Source organism: Narcine bancroftii, chromosome 11 (assembly GCF_036971445.1).
Source record: "Narcine bancroftii isolate sNarBan1 chromosome 11, sNarBan1.hap1, whole genome shotgun sequence".
Taxonomy (NCBI): Eukaryota; Metazoa; Chordata; class Chondrichthyes; order Torpediniformes; family Narcinidae; genus Narcine; species Narcine bancroftii.
In genome coordinates this window covers 101,354,816-101,374,222 of record NC_091479.1, presented here as the reverse complement: position 1 = coordinate 101,374,222, position 19,407 = coordinate 101,354,816, and the positions used below count along the sequence as shown (strand labels likewise).

Genomic DNA, 19,407 nt, shown 5'->3' with positions numbered 1-19,407 from the left:
ATGTCATTTTGGACTACTCACCTGGTGTTGTTGGACGATGGTCACAGTTGAGGTCATCTCAACAGCAGGAGGATGGTAGATCTTGCTGGCAGCAGATGAATTTTAACCCTTTAGGCCCTGTGTCACCAACCAGCTGTCCTCAACATTCAGCAACTTCCTGTCTTTAAGAATTGAATTTCTGACGTATTATTAAGTGTACAGCACAGAAGTCTGAGAGAGTAATAAAACCCCCACTCTTCCTGATCTTCGATAATCAAACTTTCTCACTGTGCTTCGGCTGTGACATCACACAAACTTCCCTTCCGTCCTGGTCTCCTTACTTGAGGAACAATGTACTGGCTTTAGAGGCAGTGCAGAGCAGGTTCACCAGGTTGATTCCAGGGATGAGGAGAGATTGAGTTGTCTGGGACTGAATTCGCTGGAATTTAGGAGGAGGAGAGGAAATCTTATAGGAGTATAAAATTATGAAATACATAGATAAGATAGAGGTAGATAAGTTGTTTCCATTGGTAGGGGGAAACATGATTGGCTGCAGACGCTGTGATTTTAGTAAACACACCGAAATGCTGGAGGAACTCAGCCGGTCTTTTCAGCATCTGTAGGAGACAAAGATATATCGCTGATGTTTCAGGCCTGAGCCCTTCTTCAAGGAAAAATCAGAAAAGGCTGAAGCAGAATGTATCAGAAAGTCTCAGAATTCAAACAACGGGGGAGGAATCCAGACCAACAAAAGGTGTTAATTGAATGTGATAAGGGTCTGGGTAGAATTGATCCTATCTGTGTGAAAGGAGACAGGCAATGGTGGGCGGGGGGTGGGGTTGCCAGGGTGCAGGCGGGTCGGGAGGTTGGGAGCTTGGATGTGCAGACAGCTGGGGCATTGGGAAATCAGATGGGTGGGTGAGCAGGGCCAAAAATAGGGGGGGGGGGTTGGGGTGGTTGATTTTTACATTTTATCGACTATTATGTGTATACACGGCAATTTGTTTTATTTTTTAAAATGTAATTTATAGCAATTTTGCACATTGATGTTCCTGAAAAACAACAAATTTCGTGACAAGTCCATGACAATAAATTCTAACTGATGATTGCTGCTGCTCTCTGATGGCAGCGTTCCAGGTAAATTTTTTTTTTTTTTTTTTTTTTTTTTAAATTTTTTTATTTTTCACACCATAAATCACATTAGCCATGATATACACTATTTCTTTTCACACATATACAGTGACTTTTTCTCCCCCCCCCCCTTTCCTCCCAAACCACCCCCCCACCCCCCCCTCTCATCCATTTTAGGTATACAATCTAGGTTGCATTAAGCCAGTCAGACAATGTTGTCATTCAACCAAATTACACCAGAAATTCTACTGAGTCCATTCTTTTCTTTCCTTCTCCTTCCATCAACTTAGGTAATGTTTGTCCCCGGTAGGTTTTCGCTATTGTATTTAATGTAAGGCTCCTATACTTGTTCGAATATTTCAATGTTATTTCTTAACCAATATGTTATTTTTTCTAATGGAATACATTTATTCATTTAAATTTGGTAGTTTCTTCCTTTTAATTTGGTTATGTATTCCATTAATATTTAAAGACATATAGTTCAGCGTAGCCCTTTTATATTTTGTTTATCTTCTCTTTCCGTTTTTCCATCATTACCTTTCCTCCTTTTCCATTTCTGTTTTCTTATTTTCAACTCTTTATAAGACAACATTCCTACAACATCTAACATTTTCCTTATTCTCCTATTTCTATCTTATTTATCCCCAATCTCCCCTTCACCTCCTGAGTTGTCCTTTATCCCTTGTCGGACAACCACATCTCCCCTCTCCATTTGGATTTGCGAATCCACTCGCAAGCGTCAACTGATTTTGCAGTGACCGCTATTTCCCCCCACCCCGCCTCCCCCAGAAAAGATTTCACTTTTCATATGTCACAAAGGTCCCTCTTTTAATTCCCTCCTTATTCTCTCTATTCCATTACCTTCCCTTATTAATTCTTGTCTATACTATCCATATTTTCCTCTAAGTACAGATACATTCATGTATGCTCATTGTCTCTATTCACTCTTATACCTCTTTACCTGCATACATATCAATCGTGATCATTTTTACTCTCATTACCCGTCTTCATCCCTCAGTCTATTTTTGTCTTTACCCACATACATATCAGTCGTGATCGTTTTAACTCTCATTACCCGTCTTCCTCCCTCAGTCTATTTTTGTAATTGTTCTGCAAATTTTCGTGCTTCTTCTGGATCCGCGAATAGTCTGTTTTGTTGTCCTGGAATAAATATTTTCAATACCGCTGGATGCTTTAGTATAAATTTATACCCTTTCTTCCATAAAATCGCCTTTGCTGTATTGAACTCTTTTCTCTTCTTTAGGAGTTCAAAACTTATATCTGGATAAATGAAGATTTTTTGCCCTTTATACTCCAGTGGTTTGTTGCCCTCTCTTACTTTTTCCATTGTCTTCTCCAGTACCTTTTCTCTTGTAGTATATCTTAGGAATTTTACTACAATAGATCTTGGTTTTTGTTGTGGTTGTGGTTTAGAGGCCAATACTCTATGTGCCCTTTCTATTTCCATTTCATGCTGTAGTTCTGGACATCCTAGGGTCTTAGGGATCCACTCTTTTATAAACTCCCTCATATTCTTGCCTTCTTCATCTTCCTTAAGGCCCACTATCTTTATGTTATTTCTTCTGTTATGGTTTTCCATTGTATCTATTTTTTGAGCTAGTAGTTCTTGTGTCTCTTTAGTTTTTTTATTAGATTCCTCCAATTTCTTTTTTAAGTCTTCTACCTCCATTTCTGCTGCTACTGCCCGCTCTTCCATCTTGTCCATTTTCTTTCCCATTTCTGTTAAGGTCATCTCCATTTTATTTATTTTCTCTTCTGTGTTGTTTATTCTTTTTCTTAAATCCTTAAATTCCTGTGTTTGCCATTCTCTAAATGATTCCATGTATCCTCTAATAAGAGCAAGTATATCCTTTACCTTGCCTCTCTTTTCTTCTTCTATTTCACCATACTCTTCCTCTTCTTCTTCCTCTGGGTTGGCCATCTGTTGTTTCTTTGGTGCCCTTTCCTCCTCTTCTATCTTGTTTCTATTGTCTTCTGTGGTCTCTTCTTGCTGCAGGTGTTCTGCAGCTGTCGTTGCCGGCTGTGGAGATCGACTCCCCAGCTGGTCCCCCCTCCCGTCGGTGTGTTTTTTTTCATTCGCATCGCGCATGCGCGAAACTTCGCGCATGCGCGGTTGCGCACTTTTGTTCGGCTCTGCGAGCCATTTTTGTAGTCCATTATTTACCGACCTGAGGGAGCGGGTTTCTCTCTCCGCAGCGGGCCTCTTCGGACAGGTAAGGCCTTCACCTTTTTCCTCCTTTGTCTTCTCTTCCTCTCTTCTTACCGTTGCTTTCGACTTTTCTTTTTTTGTCGCCATCTTCTTTCCACCTTTATACTCACTTTTCTGTAACTTTTATTTCTGTGCCTTTGTGTTTTCTCTTGTTTTTCCCGACTTTTCTGGAGAGGGCTGGAGTTCACCGTCCGGCCACTACTCCATCACGTGACTCCTCCCAGGTAAATTTTCTTGATGGTGGGGCTAAGCTTTGCCTGTGATGCTGTGTCCATTACCTTTTGCAGGGCTTTCCATTGAGAGGTTAAGTGATCGGTGCACAATGTTGGAACAGGCTGGAGCGGCTGAAAGGCCTCTTCCTGTCACTGTGCATGACAACGGCAATGTGTATGAGGGTTGATGGCATCATCTTGTGCAGCCACTGATCAAGCATGCCACTCATTAACGCCCAGTGTAATCACTAATTCTTTGCCAAGCGTCTAATTGAATGTAGAATAATAGCAACTATTTCTAATAAACGGTATTGCCTTGCTGTGCAAGGTCTCATTTTCAATTCTGTCGCGTTATTCCTTTGCTCCTTTGTGTGTTCACAAGTGTAGCTGTCATACAATAATCTCTCCAATCACACAGAACTCTTTGCATCTAAAACTACACTCCTGGAAACACAAAGCAAAAAAAAAATCTCACTGAATGCAACACTGAAATTTAAAAACATCGTTTGGTGTTACCTCCTGAGGAGAATAGAGCTGAAGGAAAATTTACCACCTCGGGTTTGTGGCAGATTGCTTCCTTTGAGTTAATAGGGAGTGGGTCAATATTTTAGCAGGTTAGATCAGCGGTTGGAGGACTCAGGAGCAAAATTAGAAGCAATGTACGCAAACAACACCAAAGCTACCACAACAATCTGCATTTCTACAGCGGCTTTGCCTTAAAAAAAGCATCCTAAACCTGGAGCATCTGCAGCTAAAGCAGTAACTGAGGTAAAAGTGGTAAAGCTGTCCCTTCTCTGGGATATGGGAATCTAAAAATAGAGGGGATTTATTTTAAATTTTACATTTAGACATACAGCGCAGTTACAGGCCCTTTTGGGCCACAAGCCTGCGTTGCCCAATCCCACCCAATTGACCTACTACCGGTACATTTCAATCAGTGGGAGGAAACCGAAGAACTCAGAGGAAACCCATGCAGACGCGGGGAGAACGTACAAACTCCTCACAGACGGCGCCAGATTCAAAACCAAGTCACTACTGCTGTAACAGCGTTGCGCTAACAGCTGCACTGTCCGAGTCGCCCAGGTAGACCACTTGGTTAGCATAGACAAATTGGGCTGAAGGGCCTGTTTCTGTGATTTAAAACCCTCGGTCCCTGTGAGTCAGTAGGGCAGAAACCAGAATATTAGTTGTAGAGAGCAGTTTCAAGGAGCATCTGAGTAGGAATGAGAGAGAAAGGTTTGGGAAGGATTTTCTAGAACTTAAGAAATAGGAGCAGGAATACGCCAAGCTGCCCATGGAGGGAAGGAAGTGGGAGGTGTGGAGAATGATTGGGTTGTGGAATCTCAGAGGGTGGAAACGTGGAGAAGGGGAGAGCTGATTCCATGGAAGAACAACAAGAAGGATTTTCTAATGTGTTGCAGAGTAGCAGAGGTTGATGGATTGAAACCATCCTGTACTATCTCTGTTGTTGACATCACTTTTCTCATTTCTTTATTTGTTCACATGTGTGAATTGGGTACAGGTTTTTTTGCTCCTCTCCCTATGATGGTTTGACTTACGATTTTTCGAAGTTACAATGGTACGCTGGTGGGTGATTTTATGATTAAAATATTGTTTTTTTTTCAGTGTGGAATAAAAGATATTCAACGTTTAATTATAAGTTAGGCTTTGTTTTAGACAAATTTGCCCAGCTGTAGGCTATGGTAAGTGGCCTGAGCACATTTAAGGTGGGCTAGGCTATGATGTTCGGTAGGTGTGGTATTGTATAATTTTCAACATGATTCTTTTCCACTTATGATGGGTTTATCAGAACATAACCCCCTCGTAATTAGAGGAGCCCCTCTACCAATAAGTGGTAATTCTGCCCCGCCCACAGTAAATAATCTCAGGGTGTTTGTGACATCATATAAATCTGAAATCTGCTCAGGAGCTGATGCATCTGGCAGCATTATTGAGGGAAGGTCCCATTGAGACACAAATCAAATTCCAAACAGTCCCAATAAAAATTGTAAGTGAATATATCAGATTGCACAGAGAACGTCCCCAGGTTGAGGATATCAGGTTTGTCCTTAACTCTCTAACTCGGGTTATGTTCCAGTCACATCAGGGGTTTGGTTGTGATTTCATGGGCCAACCCCTTTCCAGTGCCTCGGATCCCAGGGCAGTGCTGATGGACTGGTTGATGTGCAGCCCCTGAGATGGATCATTAACTCCCCCCTCCCCTCGTGGCACTATTTCAAGGAGGTAAAGAGCGGTCCTTCACGAAGATCTAGTCAGCACTTAACAACGCCTCACAAAGATGCATTCTCTGGGGAGTGACCTCTTTGGGTCAATGTAGCCACTTCACAAGGACGAAGCTTCCTTTCCAAAAGCTTTGTGTGAGATGGAGCTGACTAATCAGGTATTGGTTGACTTGTTCAGTCCCAACCCACACGCCTTCTGATTAGAGGCCCAGCTTTGATCAGTTACGTCTGATGGGAGGCCCAGCTTTGATCAGTAACGTCTGATGGGATGATCCCCTTGTGAATGCTGTCGACACAAATTTCAGAATCAGAATTTATTGTCGTGAACGCGTGTCGCAAATTTCATTGTTTCGTGGCAGCATCACAGGTGCAAAAATTGCTATAAATTACATTTTTAAAAATAAGTTGGTGCAAGCGAAGAGAAAAAGTGAAGTGTATTTTGAAATCTGATGGCGGAGGGGATTTTCTACCATTGGGTGTTCATCTTCAGGCTTCCTGATGGGAGCAGTAAGAAAAGGTCATGGGCTGGGTGGTGGGGGTTGTTAATGATAGACGCTGCTTTCTTGAGACACCACCTCTTGTAGGTGTCCTTAATGGAGTGAAGACTGGTGCCCATGATGGTGCTGGTCGAGTTCACTACTCTCTGTAGCCTTTTCCAGTCTTATGCATTGGCACCTCCATACCAGTGATGTAATGGGTCAGAACGCTCTCTACAGTATACCTGTCGAAAGTGATAAGCGTCTTTGGTGACATATGAACTGTCCAGAAACTCCTAACGAAGTACAACTGCTGGCGAGCCTTCTTCATGATTGCATTCACAAGATGGCCATGGGGAAAACAGGCCCCATGCTCCCTGTGTCCATGCTGCCCACTTTCCATGAATCAATCTCAATTACCTGCATTAACTCTTTCACCTTGTGGGTATATAATTGCGTCATATAATTGTCTAACTGCTTTTTAAATGCTCTGAGAGTCTCTGTCTCTTCCCAATTCCAACCACTCTCTGTGGGAAACAAAAACCCTCTCACATTCCCTCTAAACCTCCCACCTCTCCCCTTCGACAGCCCAACAATGAGATAAAGATTTTTACCATCCACCCTATCTGTTCCCCTCATCATTTCATACACCTCTCACAGATCATCACTCAGCCTGCTCCACACCAGCCTATTCCCTCCCCCCTTAAAACCAGGGTGGTAAATTCCCATATTTGCTGATTGTTATATTTAGTGTGGGATCGACATAAATGCATTAACTCCTCTTTAACCAGGATGGGCCACTCTCCAAACTCAATGGCACATTGGGCCCCAGCCTTGGGTTCTCTGGGATCTCTCCAGTTCTGCTCCCTTACGCATTTTTGCCAGTCCTCCTTCTGTGGTTGAGTCTTCATCTCCCAGGGCTCATTTTTGGGGAATTCTCTCTCTCAACCTCTTCACCTCGCTACCTACTTTCCTTGTTTGAGATTTTCGTTTATACCCACCGCCTTGACCAATGCTTTTGCTCACCCCAGATCTCCTTTCTTCCCTCACTTACAACCTCGGTCAAACTTCCAAGAATGATTAACGCCCCCACCTTAAATAAAGTCATGAGATCAGCGAAGTTCAAGTTAATGTGTGAAGTAAATGGCTCCTGCCCCTTGCCGGATGGCATTAATATCGACTTCTCTGGCTTTTGTTAAACACTCTCCTCCAATCCCTTCATCCCCCATTGTCTCTCCATTCCCTGACTCCTTTCACCGAGACATGATAAATTCTACCAAGTCCCTTATCACATCTGGATTCCTCCCCCGTTGTTTGAATTCTGAGCCTTTCTGATACATTCTGCTTCAGCCTTTTCTGATTTCTCCTTGAAGAAGGGCTCAGGCCCGAAACTTTGGCAATATATCTTCATCTCCTGTAGATGCTGAATAGACGGGCTGAGTTCCTCCAGCATTTTGGTGTGTTTACTACAATCGCAGCACATCGTGTTTCACTTCTGCCCTTTGCGCTCATTTTGCCATTCTTCTGATCGTGGAGATGAGGACCAAGGGGCAGGCAACTTGACCCTCAAACCTGCTGTGTCATTTAAGAAGATTTTGGTGAAGATGCTGGAAGATGTGCCTCAGCTCATTCCAGGTCCACATCAGTGGCAGCACTACCAGTTTCTTGAATTAGGCTGCCCAGGTGGAATACAGGTGTTATTCCTCTAGTTTATGTTGGGCCACACTCTGGCAGTGGAGAAGGCCCAGGACAGATAGGTCAGTGTGTCAGATTCTGGGAAATAACAGAACAGAGCACCAGAGCAGGAGAACAGCTCTGCTGAGAGGGAGAAACGTTGGTGACAACAGGGAAGGAGACCTGTAAGGGGCTCAGTGGCTGAAATGGACACAAAGCTGTGTGCCAGTGGAACCAGGATTTGAGAGGGTGCCGAGGCCAGAAAGGGCATCTGAAGGAGCCTTGGGTGCTGACAGCTTCCTGATTGTATCGGGAGTTTGGATCCGGGAGCTTGGGTTCACCGATGGAATGGACAGGAGGTCACGTGGCTGCAGAGGTCGCAAGAGAGCAGGAGGAAAATCCACGGTGCCTCTGCAGGGACTCTCTTCTGCTTCTCCTTCTCCTTTGTCAGGGGCTACAGGCTAGGCTAGTGGCAATCTTTGTGTGTCTTTGTGGCAAGCAAAAGTAGTATAATACTACATGGCAAAAGGATATCAAATCTTGAATGACAAGGAGAGTTGAAATGGCATGCAAGCAGATTCTCAGGGTTACTGTTTGTGGACAGAGCACGATGTTCTGCAAAACGGTTTCCAAGTCCTCAACTGGCCACACTAATGTGGAGGAGGCTAGCAGTTACCATAGCAATGAGCACAATGTTATTACAGCTCCAGCACCTCAGATCCGAATCCCTCGCTGTCTGTAAGGAGTTTGTATGTTCTCCCCGTGTCTGTGGGTTTTCTCTGGGTGCTCTGGTTTGCTCCCACCCTTCAAAAAATGTACCAAGGTTGTAGGTTTATTGGTGTATTTGGGCAGGACAAGCTTGTGGGCTGGAAGGGCTTGTAACTGCTGTATGTCTAAATCAGTGGTTTTCAACCTTTTTCTTTCCACTCACATTCCACTTTAAGTATTCCCTATGCCATAGGTGCTCTGTGATCAGTAACGGATTGCTTAAGATGGGATGTGGGTGGAAAGAAAAAGTTTGAAATCCACTGTTTTAATCTTTCCCAATTGACTCGTTATGTGCAGTTCAGAACTCCAAAGGAAATGGGCCTATGACAATTTTTCTCAAGCAAAATATTTCAGTAACAATTGGGTCTAGAGCAGTGATTCTCAACCTTCCCTTCCCATTCACAGACCACCTTAAGCAAACCCTGACTAATCACAGAGCATCGATGGCACGGGATTACTTAAGGTGGTAGGCGAGTGGAAAGAAAAAGCTTGAAAACCACTGGTCTAAATATGGAACCCCAAATACAGTCATTGAGGTTAGAGACCTTCTTTTCTCCACACCCACAGTCTTGATGAAAGATTCTGGCCTGAGACGTTGACCATTCATTTTCTCTCGCTGATGCTGCTCGACCCATTGAGTTCCTCCAGCAGATTGTGTTCAGACATCATTCGGTAAGAACCTGGCATTCTCAAACCACTTCTATCGTGATTGCTTTAGGGACAAAAATCCATGAATATATTCTCAAGGACTAAGCATCTGCTGCCGAATGAGGATTCCAAAGATTCACGATCCTTTGAGAAAGGAAATTTCTCCCCAACTCAGTCTGAAGTGAAATGACTGAGCTCTTATCCTGAGAATGACTCTTCTTGGACTCTGCGTCACGAGGAATCACTTATGTGTCAGTGCCTCTCTAAATCCTCAATGAAATCACCTTTCAATTTTTAAAGCTCCGTTGAGAATACATCAAGATGATAAACCAGGCCCATGAATAAATCTGGTGAATCTATTCTCAATATTATGAAGATTCCCTTTGAACCAGAGCAAATCATCATCTTTTTAATATGTGCATTGCTTGAAGTCATAACTCCCACTGTGGAGATTCATGTGAAATTCATATGCAAATATACGTCTGAATAATCAGATCTATTGAGCATCTTAAAAAGAAATTAAGGCAATTTTTTTCCATATTGCAGTCTTTACAATTCAAATCACTGTAATTTGCATGAACTTAATATCCATGAAGGATATGATTGTTTGCAATTCAACCAAGCTCCTTCACACTCCAAAGTGTTTACTTGCTCTTTACCTCCTGAGGACTGACCACCACCGACCTTGGAACTATTTGTCATTCATCAGTGGTGAGATCACAACTCAAAATCACAAAGAAAGGTCTGTTATTGATCAGGGAATGGGCAAGCAGCGGGCAAAGGTCAATAGGGAAAGTCAGGAAGATTCAGGGATGGTGGAAAACAAAGAAAAGTTGTTTGCAGGACAAAACCTGGAGGAGTTTCTTCGCTCACTGGGTCAGTGAGTCCGTCTAAAGCAAAGACGCCTCAAGTCCAGATTCAGGAACAGCTTTGTTTTAATCCCAACAGCTATCTGGCTCTTGAATGTCCTGATACTTGAGGAGTAACAACACGATGCTGGAGATACTCAGCTGGTCAAACAATGTACTTTATATAGCAAAGATAAAGACACATACCAATTTTTCAGGCTTGAGTCCCTCATCAAGGAATGGGCAAAATGTGGACAGGCAGCTGGACAAAATGGTGGGGTGGAGGTAGGAGCATGGTCCCACAGGCAGGAGGCAATACCAGAAAACAGCGGGTGGAGGGATGGGTCTGGCAATGGAGAGGAAAGGGAGAGGAGAGCTGGAGGAAAGAAGACGAAGGGAAAGAAAAGGGCGGGGGAATGGAGAATAGACCAGCAGAAAGCGGAGGTTGATGTTAAAGCCATCTGGTTAGAGAGTGCCCAGATGGAAACTCAAGTGTGATCTTCCAATTTATGGGTGGTTTTGATGGGATAGTATATGAGGCCATAGACAGACATCTGAGCATGGGAGTGGGACGAAATTGATCTGGTTGGCCACTGGGAGATCCCTATCACTGTGCGACCAGAGCAAATGTGCTCAGCGAAGCAATCTCCCTGTCTTAAAAAAGCACCCACTATCCTCAAAGGGGCAAGTTGTGCCTCATGAATTTAATTGAGGAAGAGACCAAATTGAAGGTAGGGAGGTAGATGCGTCATATATGGGTTTTAGTAAGGCATTTGATAAGGTCCCCCATGATAGACTCATTAAAAAAATCAGGAGCCATGGGATCCATGCAACTTTGTGGATTCAGAATTGGCTTGATGCAGAAAGCAGAGGGAAGTAGTAGATGGAACATATTACAATTTAAAATGTTAAGATATTCTGCCTGTAAGTCAGTGACTAGTGAAGTTCCGCAAGGATCTGTCCTGGAACTACTGCTCTTTGTGATTTTTATGAATGACCTGGACGAAGAAGTGGAAATATAGATCAGTATGTTTGCAGCTGACATGAAGGTTGGAGGTGCTGTGGATGGTGCAGAAGGCTATCGTAGGTTATAACAGGATATAGACAGGATACAATGTTGGGTGGAGAAGTGGCAAATGGAGTTCAATCCAGAAAAGTGTGAACACATGTAGTTTTGAAGGTCAAGCATAAAGGTGGAGTGCATGGTTAATGGCAGGATTCTTACCAGTATAGAAGAACATAGGGACCTTGGGGTCCAAACTGATAGATCTCTCAAGGTTGCTGTGTAGGTTGATAGGGTAGATAAAAGGCCATTGGTATGCTGGGCTTCATTAGTCAAGGGATTGGGTGGAAGGGTCGAGAGTTAATGTTGCAGCTCAATAAATCTCTGGTGAGACCACACTTGGAATATTGTGTTCAGTTTTGGTCATCTCATTATAGGAAGGATGTGGAAGCTTTGGAGAGAGTGCAGAGGAGATTTACCAGGATGTTGCCTGGTTTGGAGAATGTGTTTTATAAGGCACGGTTAACTTTTGGAAGCAAAGATGGGAATTAAGAAGCAGAAGAGCCCTAAGGAAGAGAAGGATAGAAACGAGTTTGCAAACTGGCACAAGGGCAGCATCTTATCCATCAGGAGAACCCAAAATACCAAGGAACACACCATTTATCTTGTTGATATTTGAGGGAGCTTGTTGTGCACATTGATTTCCAGGTTTGTCGGAACTACCTAAAGCCTGGGAAAGTCATGGCAATGAGCTGATCAAATCCATGGTGCTGTGAAGAATGCACACCAATGCCTGTATTTTCTAAGAAGTCTGAAGACATCAGGCATGTCGTCAAATATTCTAGCAAACTTCTACAAGTGCACTGTGGGATGTACACTGACTGATTACACCACGACTCGGTCACTCAAATGCCCAGGGATGCACAAGGTTGCAGAAAGTAGCAAACATAGACGGGCCCATTGCAGGTTCTTCAAGAAGGCGTCCAGCATCGTAAAGGACCCCCGTCTCCCTGGTCACAACCTCTTCTCACTGCTTACCTTTTGGCAGAAAACACAGATGCCTGAAGACTAGCACTTCCAGGTTCAAGAACAGCTCCTTTCCAACAGCAGTCAGGCCCTTGAACCTCCGCTTGTTACACTAATCAGGGACTGCTGCAACACCACAGAAGGACTGGCTGAACTACTTTAACACCACTCTTTTATCTGCAGTAACTGTGAAGATTTATTCTCTATCTTTTGTTTCAATATTTCTTTTTAATTTAATGTATATTATTGTTTGCTTCTTGAAATTCCTGTTCGACTGCAGCAAAATTTAATGCTCTAAATTTTTACTTTAAAAATTCTCAACTAATAAATTAATCTGATGGACATTAGTGTAATGTTGAAATCTGCATTAATGCCTCAGTCATATTGTTCTGCAGATTCATTCCTCAGAATGTAGGACCTTTTCTGTCACTGGTTTATTATTATTGACAGTGACTTTCATTTAAGAATTCCAGTGCATATATATGTTGTATAATGTATATAACAATAAATTCATCTGCTTCATCATTCGTCAGAAAAGCCTGTTTGCAATGTTGAGAGGAGAAGACCCTACAAGACAGTGACCCTACAAGACTAGTGAGGGGTTAAGGCTGAGGAACCCACGCAGAAGATGGGGTCGGGGGACCTGCATGGGCTGTGGGTGGCTGGGTCGGGTCAGACAATCAGATATCGGAGCTGGGGTTCAAGAGGGCGCTCAAGAGGGATCCCGAAGGACCTCGGGCACTGAAGGCTGCCTGATTTGTGTCAGAGGTTGGGATCTGGACCTCGGGCGGCCGATGGGTTGAGCAGGAGTTTGTGCAGCTTCAGAGGCTGCGGGAGGGATTTAAGCAAATCCACGGATACTCAGTGGCTCTGAAGGGAATCTCTTGTCTTTTGTACTGAAAGGGGCGCCGGGAGACACTAATGGTGGCTCTTTGCCTTAGGGCAGGCAGAAAGCAATTTTTTGTAATATTACATTTTATGTATTATTACATGACAATATAGGAATCTTGAATATATTTGTGCCTTGCAGACCAGAGGAATCTACTGTGGGGTACAGTAAAGAAAGAGATGCTTGATTGTATCAGCTCCAACAGTGTCATCAAGTTTGCAGATGACACAACAGTAACTGGCCTCATCAGCACCAACGATCTGGTGAAATGGTGTGAGAGTATCAACCTGAGTCTCAACATGGACAAGATGAAGGAGATGATCGTGGACTTTGGGAGGAGTAGGACCGACCACCCTCCACTACACAATCCTGTAGCGAGAGAGTGGAGAGCACTAAGTTCCTTGGAGTTCACTTAACTAATGACCTATTGTGGAGACAGAACATCTCCTCACTTGTCAGGAAGGCGCAATTCCTGAGAAGACTTAAGTGGGCACCATTATGTCAACCTTCTACAGGAGCTCTATCAAGTACATCGAGGCCGGCTGCATCACAGTGTGGTACAGGTTGCTGCAGAGAAATGGATCGGAGGTCAAACCACAGGACCATTAGAGTGACAGAGAGGATCACTGGAGTCTCCCTTCCATCGATGGAATCTACTGGGATCATTGTCTGAAGAGGGCGCACAAAATCTTTAAGGACACTCAACACACAGCATCTTTCAGCTACTCCCATTGGGGAAGAGATACAGGAGGATCAGAGCCAGCACCTCCAGGCTGAGGATCAGCTTCTTCCCACGGGCAGTGAGAATACTGAACGACCAAAGGAACAGCTCACATTAACCATCCGAGACTCTCACATTCAAAAAACAATATTTGTAGAGATGAAATGCTTGTCCTGCATATGTGCTGTTTGTCTGTATGTGTGTTATATCTGGTTGCGTGTCTGCATGTTTTGCACTGAGGACCAAAGGACGCTGTTTCGCCGGGTTGTACTGCACGAAAACCAACAAGGTCGGGTCAGATACAGCAATGAGCTCTCTGAACCCTTCTCCATTAATAATGCCATGAAGTAAGGCTGCGTTCTCGCACCAACCCTCTTTTCAATCTTCTTCAGCATGATGCTGAAACAAGCCATGAAAGACCTCAACAATGAAGACGCTGTTTACATCCGGTACCGCACGGATGGCAGTCTCTTCAATCTGAGGCGCCTGCAAGCTCACACCAAGACACAAGAGCAACTTGTCCATGAACTAATCTTTGCAGACGATGCCGCTTTAGTTGCCCATTCAGAGCCAGCTCTTCAGCGCTTGACGTCCTGTTTTGCAGAAACTGCCAAAATGCTTGGGCTGGAAGTCAGCCTGAAGAAAACTGAGGTCCTCCATCAGCCAGCTCCCCACCATGACTACCAGCACCCCCCACATCTCTATCGGGCACACAAAACTCAAAACGGTCAACCAGTTTACCAATCTCGGCTGCACCATTTAATCGGATGCAAGGATCGACAACGAGATAGACAACAGACTCGCCAAGGCAAATAGTGCCTTTGGAAGATTACACAAAAGAGTCTGGAAAAACAACCAACTGAAAAACCTTACAAAGATTAGCGTATACAGAGCCGTTGTCATACCCACACTCCTGTTCGGCTCCGAATCATGGGTCCTCTACCGGCATCACCTACGGCTTCTAGAACGCTTCCACCAGTGTTGTCTCCGCTCCATCCTCAACATTCATTGGAGCGACTTCATCTCCAACATCGAAGTACTCGAGATGGCAGAGGCCGACAGCATCGAATCCATGCTGCTGAAGATCAAACTGCGCTGGGTAGGTCACGTCTCCAGAATGGAGGACCATCGCCTTCCCAAGATTGTGTTATATGGCGAGCTCTCCACTGGCCATCGAGACAGAGGTGCACCAAAGAAGAGGTACAAGGACTGCCTAAAGAAATCTCTTGGTGCCTGCCACATTGACCACCGCCAGTGGGCTGATATCGCCTCAAACCGTGCATCTTGGCGCCTCACAGTTCGGCGGGCAGCAACCTCCTTTGAAGAAGTCCGCAGAGCTCACCTCACTGACAAAAGACAAAGGAGGAAAAACCCAACACCCAACCCCAACCAACCAATTTTCCCTTGCAACCGCTGCAACCGTGTCTGCCTGTCCCGCATCGGACTTGTCAGCCACAAACGAGCCTGCAGCTGACGTGGACATTACCCCTCCATAAATCTTTGTCTGTGAAGTCAAGCCAAAGAAGACTTGTACAATCGGATGACAATAAACTTGATTTGACTTGTTTGCCTCGTGTTGTATTTTAATGGAAAGTGATGGAACATTGAATCAAAACTACACCAAAATATAAGTAACTTTTTATAGCAGTAACTCGGCTCAAGTCTCACAGAGGAAGCAGTCAGCTTCTTGGTTAAACCCCATCTTCACCCAAAAGCCAGTCAAGTTTTTCTTGACTTGATGCTGCTTGTTGTCTTTGCTTGCAAGCCTCCTTTTTTAACAACTCTCAGCTGCAAAAAAAATGCAGTATTGCCCTGTGAAACCTCAACGTGATTAGCTCTAACCTCCTGAACAGCCTTTTCCTAACAATGAATGGTTTTTGTTCTTAGGGCTTGGGTGCTCATTGGCCACACAGATCCCTTTGGCAGCCAATCCGAACTCAGTCACTAGGCTGCCTCAGCTATTTTCGGCACACCTTCGCCTGAGCCCTTAGCACTGAGTTGGTGTCTGCCATTCAGATACACTCATTATACTTCCTGATGAGCAGAGAGGGCTGTCTGGGATACTGAATGTAGGGGCTGAGGCAAATTGTCTTTGCATTGCAGAGAGCAAGAATTAAAATAAATGCAATCTGCTGGGGTAGTTAAACCCCTTGAGGTTATCCTTTATTAATCTGTGGATAATCTAATGATCAAACGCTGAGAAAATACAATGAACACTGGGAGCCAACTTTGTATTAAAAATAAGTAGAAGTAGAGGCATATTGGACACAATGAACCAGGTGTGTGAGTGTGTGTGTATTTAAATAGTTTATGATAAAAAGTGTATGTCTTTGTGTGTGTCTTTCTGCAATCATAGTTTATGTGGGTGTGGATTGTATATGTCTCTGCCTTTCTATGAACATACACTGGCATAGGAGTGTAGCAGACATTGTGACGCTGTCACAGCAACAGTGACCTGGGCTCGAATCAGATGTTGTCAATGAGGAGTTTGTATGTTCTCCCCACGTCTGGGTGGGTTTCCTCCCACCCTTCAAAATGTACCTGAAGTGTAGGTCAATTAGGCGGCGTGGGCTTGTGGACCAATAGGGTCTGTGACCATGCTGTAAGTCTAAATTTAAATTTAAAACTATATTCTCCATGCGTGTGCGTGTGTGTGCGTGTGAATAATGGTGAGGGATGAGAACCTGTTTGAAGTTAAAGCATGCAACATAGTCTGCATAATTTCAGGTCACAGGTTCTGATCCAATTTTTGCTTCACCAAACTGTGATATTCTTGGTTTTCCACATCATTGCGGACATCGATCTGAAACATTAACTCTCCACTGACACCACCTGATGTGTTATCTGATTTCCTGCATTTTCATCTTTTCTTACAATTGACATAACTATGTTGAAAATCTAAAGCTTATTTTTCTCTCTATTTCAGTTCCTTCATTGGACTAATGTTGCCCCAGAACCAGTCATCCACTGATCAGCACAGTTACACTTCAGAGGATTCAACTCACAGGTGTCTCTCGTTCCAAAAAAGCACTCAGTTTTCTAAATGAATGAATGATATATCAAAAGGCATTGAAGAAGTTAAATAATTCACAACCTTTTCCTTCTAAAACACAAACAATTATAAAGTTGCTTAAAGCTTCAGCTGTTGAATTATGATGATGTGTGATTATTGACTTGTAATCAGAGAACGTTAGTCAATGCTATTCACTCAGCTGAGAAATAAATTAGAAAGTGTGTTTTCAGAAATCCTCTATCCTTTGACTTCCAATGCTGTTAGCTTCTAATCAAGTCCAATAAAAAGGCTTGATAATGTACCGTCATTCACCTCTTCTGTGAATACAGTTTAAAAAGCTATTATTCACAGTAGAAAGTGTTATCACCATTTGTGACATATTCAGAATATTTAATAAGGCTCCGATACTTTCAGAGGCTTTGATATTAAATAATTTCTACAGGTATCATCCTACCTTCAAAAAAAGACAGCCAGATGGGGAAATAATGCAAATCTTTGTCACTTGTCAGGAGAGGCGAAGCAGATTCATAAGTAATTCTGAAAAGGAAATTAGATAACTCTCTGTAAAGAAACATTGGAGGAAGAGGTTGGAGATGTTGGCATTTGAGAGCATAGAACAGTACAGGCCTTTCAGCCTCACTGTTGCACCGAAACTGTGGAAACCTTCACATCAATCTAACCCTTCCTCATAGTCCATTTTTCTTACATCCATGAATCTCTATGAGTCCTTTAAATATCCCTATTGTTCTAGCTTAACCTAAAGAAAGTTAAATTTAAATGTATACATACAGAATGGTAATAGGCCTTTCCAGCCCATGAGCCAGTGTAGCCCAATTACACCCAATTAACCTACTAACAATACAATTTTGGAGGAAACCGGAGCAGCTGGAGGAAACCCACACAGGTCACAGGGAGAATGTTCAAACTCCTTACAGACAGCACCGGATTCAAACACGGGTCGAGTAGAGTCACACTAACCACTACACTGACCGTGCCGCCCTGGTTAAAGAGTGTTTTAACGGGAGGGAATGGTGGAAAATTGTTTTGCATTGGCAGGGGTGTCGGCAACTGAACACAAAAGATCCTAATTGGCAAAATAACCCAGAGCGATGAGAATTTGTTATTCTTTACAATGTTTTGTTCTGAGCTTACAAACTACGCCTGCAAAGAGAGAGGAAGCAGAATTGATAATAACCTTCAGAAGGGAGTCAGATGAATATTTGTAAAGGTTGGAGGAGGGTGGGGGAAGGGCAGAAATTCAGCCAGTCCTTGATCTATGGAAGACATTTCTATAAAAGGCTAAATTACATACATCAGAAGTGCTGAGTTAAATAATAATAAAGGGCCTGTTGAGAAGTTACACAACCCTGCCAGCTGAAGTGGTGAATGCTGGCTCCATATTAACATTTAAGAAGAATTTGGTCAGATACATTGATGGGCGAGGAATGGAGGATTATGGACCAGGTTCAGGTCAGTCGGACTATGTAAGTACTGTGCATATGTATGCTATGTCTGTATGTGTGTTTGCAATGTGTTGCACCATGGACCATTTTGTCAGGTTGTACTTGTACAATCGGATGATAAATAAACTTGAACTTGAATAGGAAGGCTCAGATAGATATGGACCAAATGTAGGCAACTTAGTTGGCATTGGTGGGTTGGGCCAAATTCCTGTTTTCCCTCCTACTGTTGTATAATGACTCTTGTAGGAGAATCTAACTCTGTTTTAAAATCATTGCTTGTCCATTTAAGGTAAGGAAGAGATGAAATTCATTCTTGGTGAGGCTTGAGAGTCTTCAGAACCCTCTTCCTCTTCCTCGAAGACTGATGACAACAGTCAATGACTTAAAGCAGTGGTGTTTGGATTCTTGATAAGCAGGAGGAAAGTTATCAGAGTTGCTAGAGATGTGGATTAATAACATCCAATCAGATGGCATTAGCATCAACCTCCAGTTTCTGTTAATCCCCTCCCCATCTCCCTCTTCCCTCCTTCTTTCCAGCACTCCACCCTTCCCTTCCTTCTCCTGAGATCTAGCCTCTGTCCCCTCCCATTAACACTTCTCAGCTTCCTTCCCTTCTACCCCCCCCACCTGCATCCACCTCTTATCTGTTAGCCTGTTCTCATCCCCTGCCCCTTCCCCTCCTCCCATCCCCCCTTACCCCACCTTTTTATTCAGAAGACTGTCCATTTTTTAAATAATGAATGAAGGCCCTAGGCCAGAAACTGTGGCTACCCCTTACTTCAGCACTTTTGAGTACTGCACTTGTTAAGTAGTGAATGGGATCACACAGCTGAGTTGCTCTTTAAACACTTCACGCGCATGTTAGCATCGGCCACAGGGATAGACAGGAATTCAGATCGATGAGAAGCTCAGGTTAGAGAACGGAGTAAAGGAATTAATTTGCAGTCGATATTAGAACCCATTTCGATCCATTTGGATCTGGAGGTTGTGTTACTGATGAATCAAATAGGAGTCCGGTGGGTGCCGGAGGCAAATCCATGGACACTTGGTCGGTGTCTTTGAAGGGACTCTCTTTTGCTTCTC

At 43.6% G+C, this 19,407-nt stretch overlaps 1 long non-coding RNA gene across 1 annotated transcript in view; it reads right to left on the bottom strand.

The window, feature by feature from the left end:
• The window catches only part of LOC138746232 (uncharacterized), a 189,344-nt gene that overhangs the window by 36,297 nt on the left and 133,640 nt on the right, over positions 1 to 19,407 (bottom strand). Inside the window, exon 4 of the long non-coding RNA XR_011346812.1 lies at positions 17,316 to 17,398. This is a non-coding gene — a long non-coding RNA (uncharacterized lncRNA). The remainder of the gene's footprint in view (positions 1 to 17,315; positions 17,399 to 19,407) is intronic.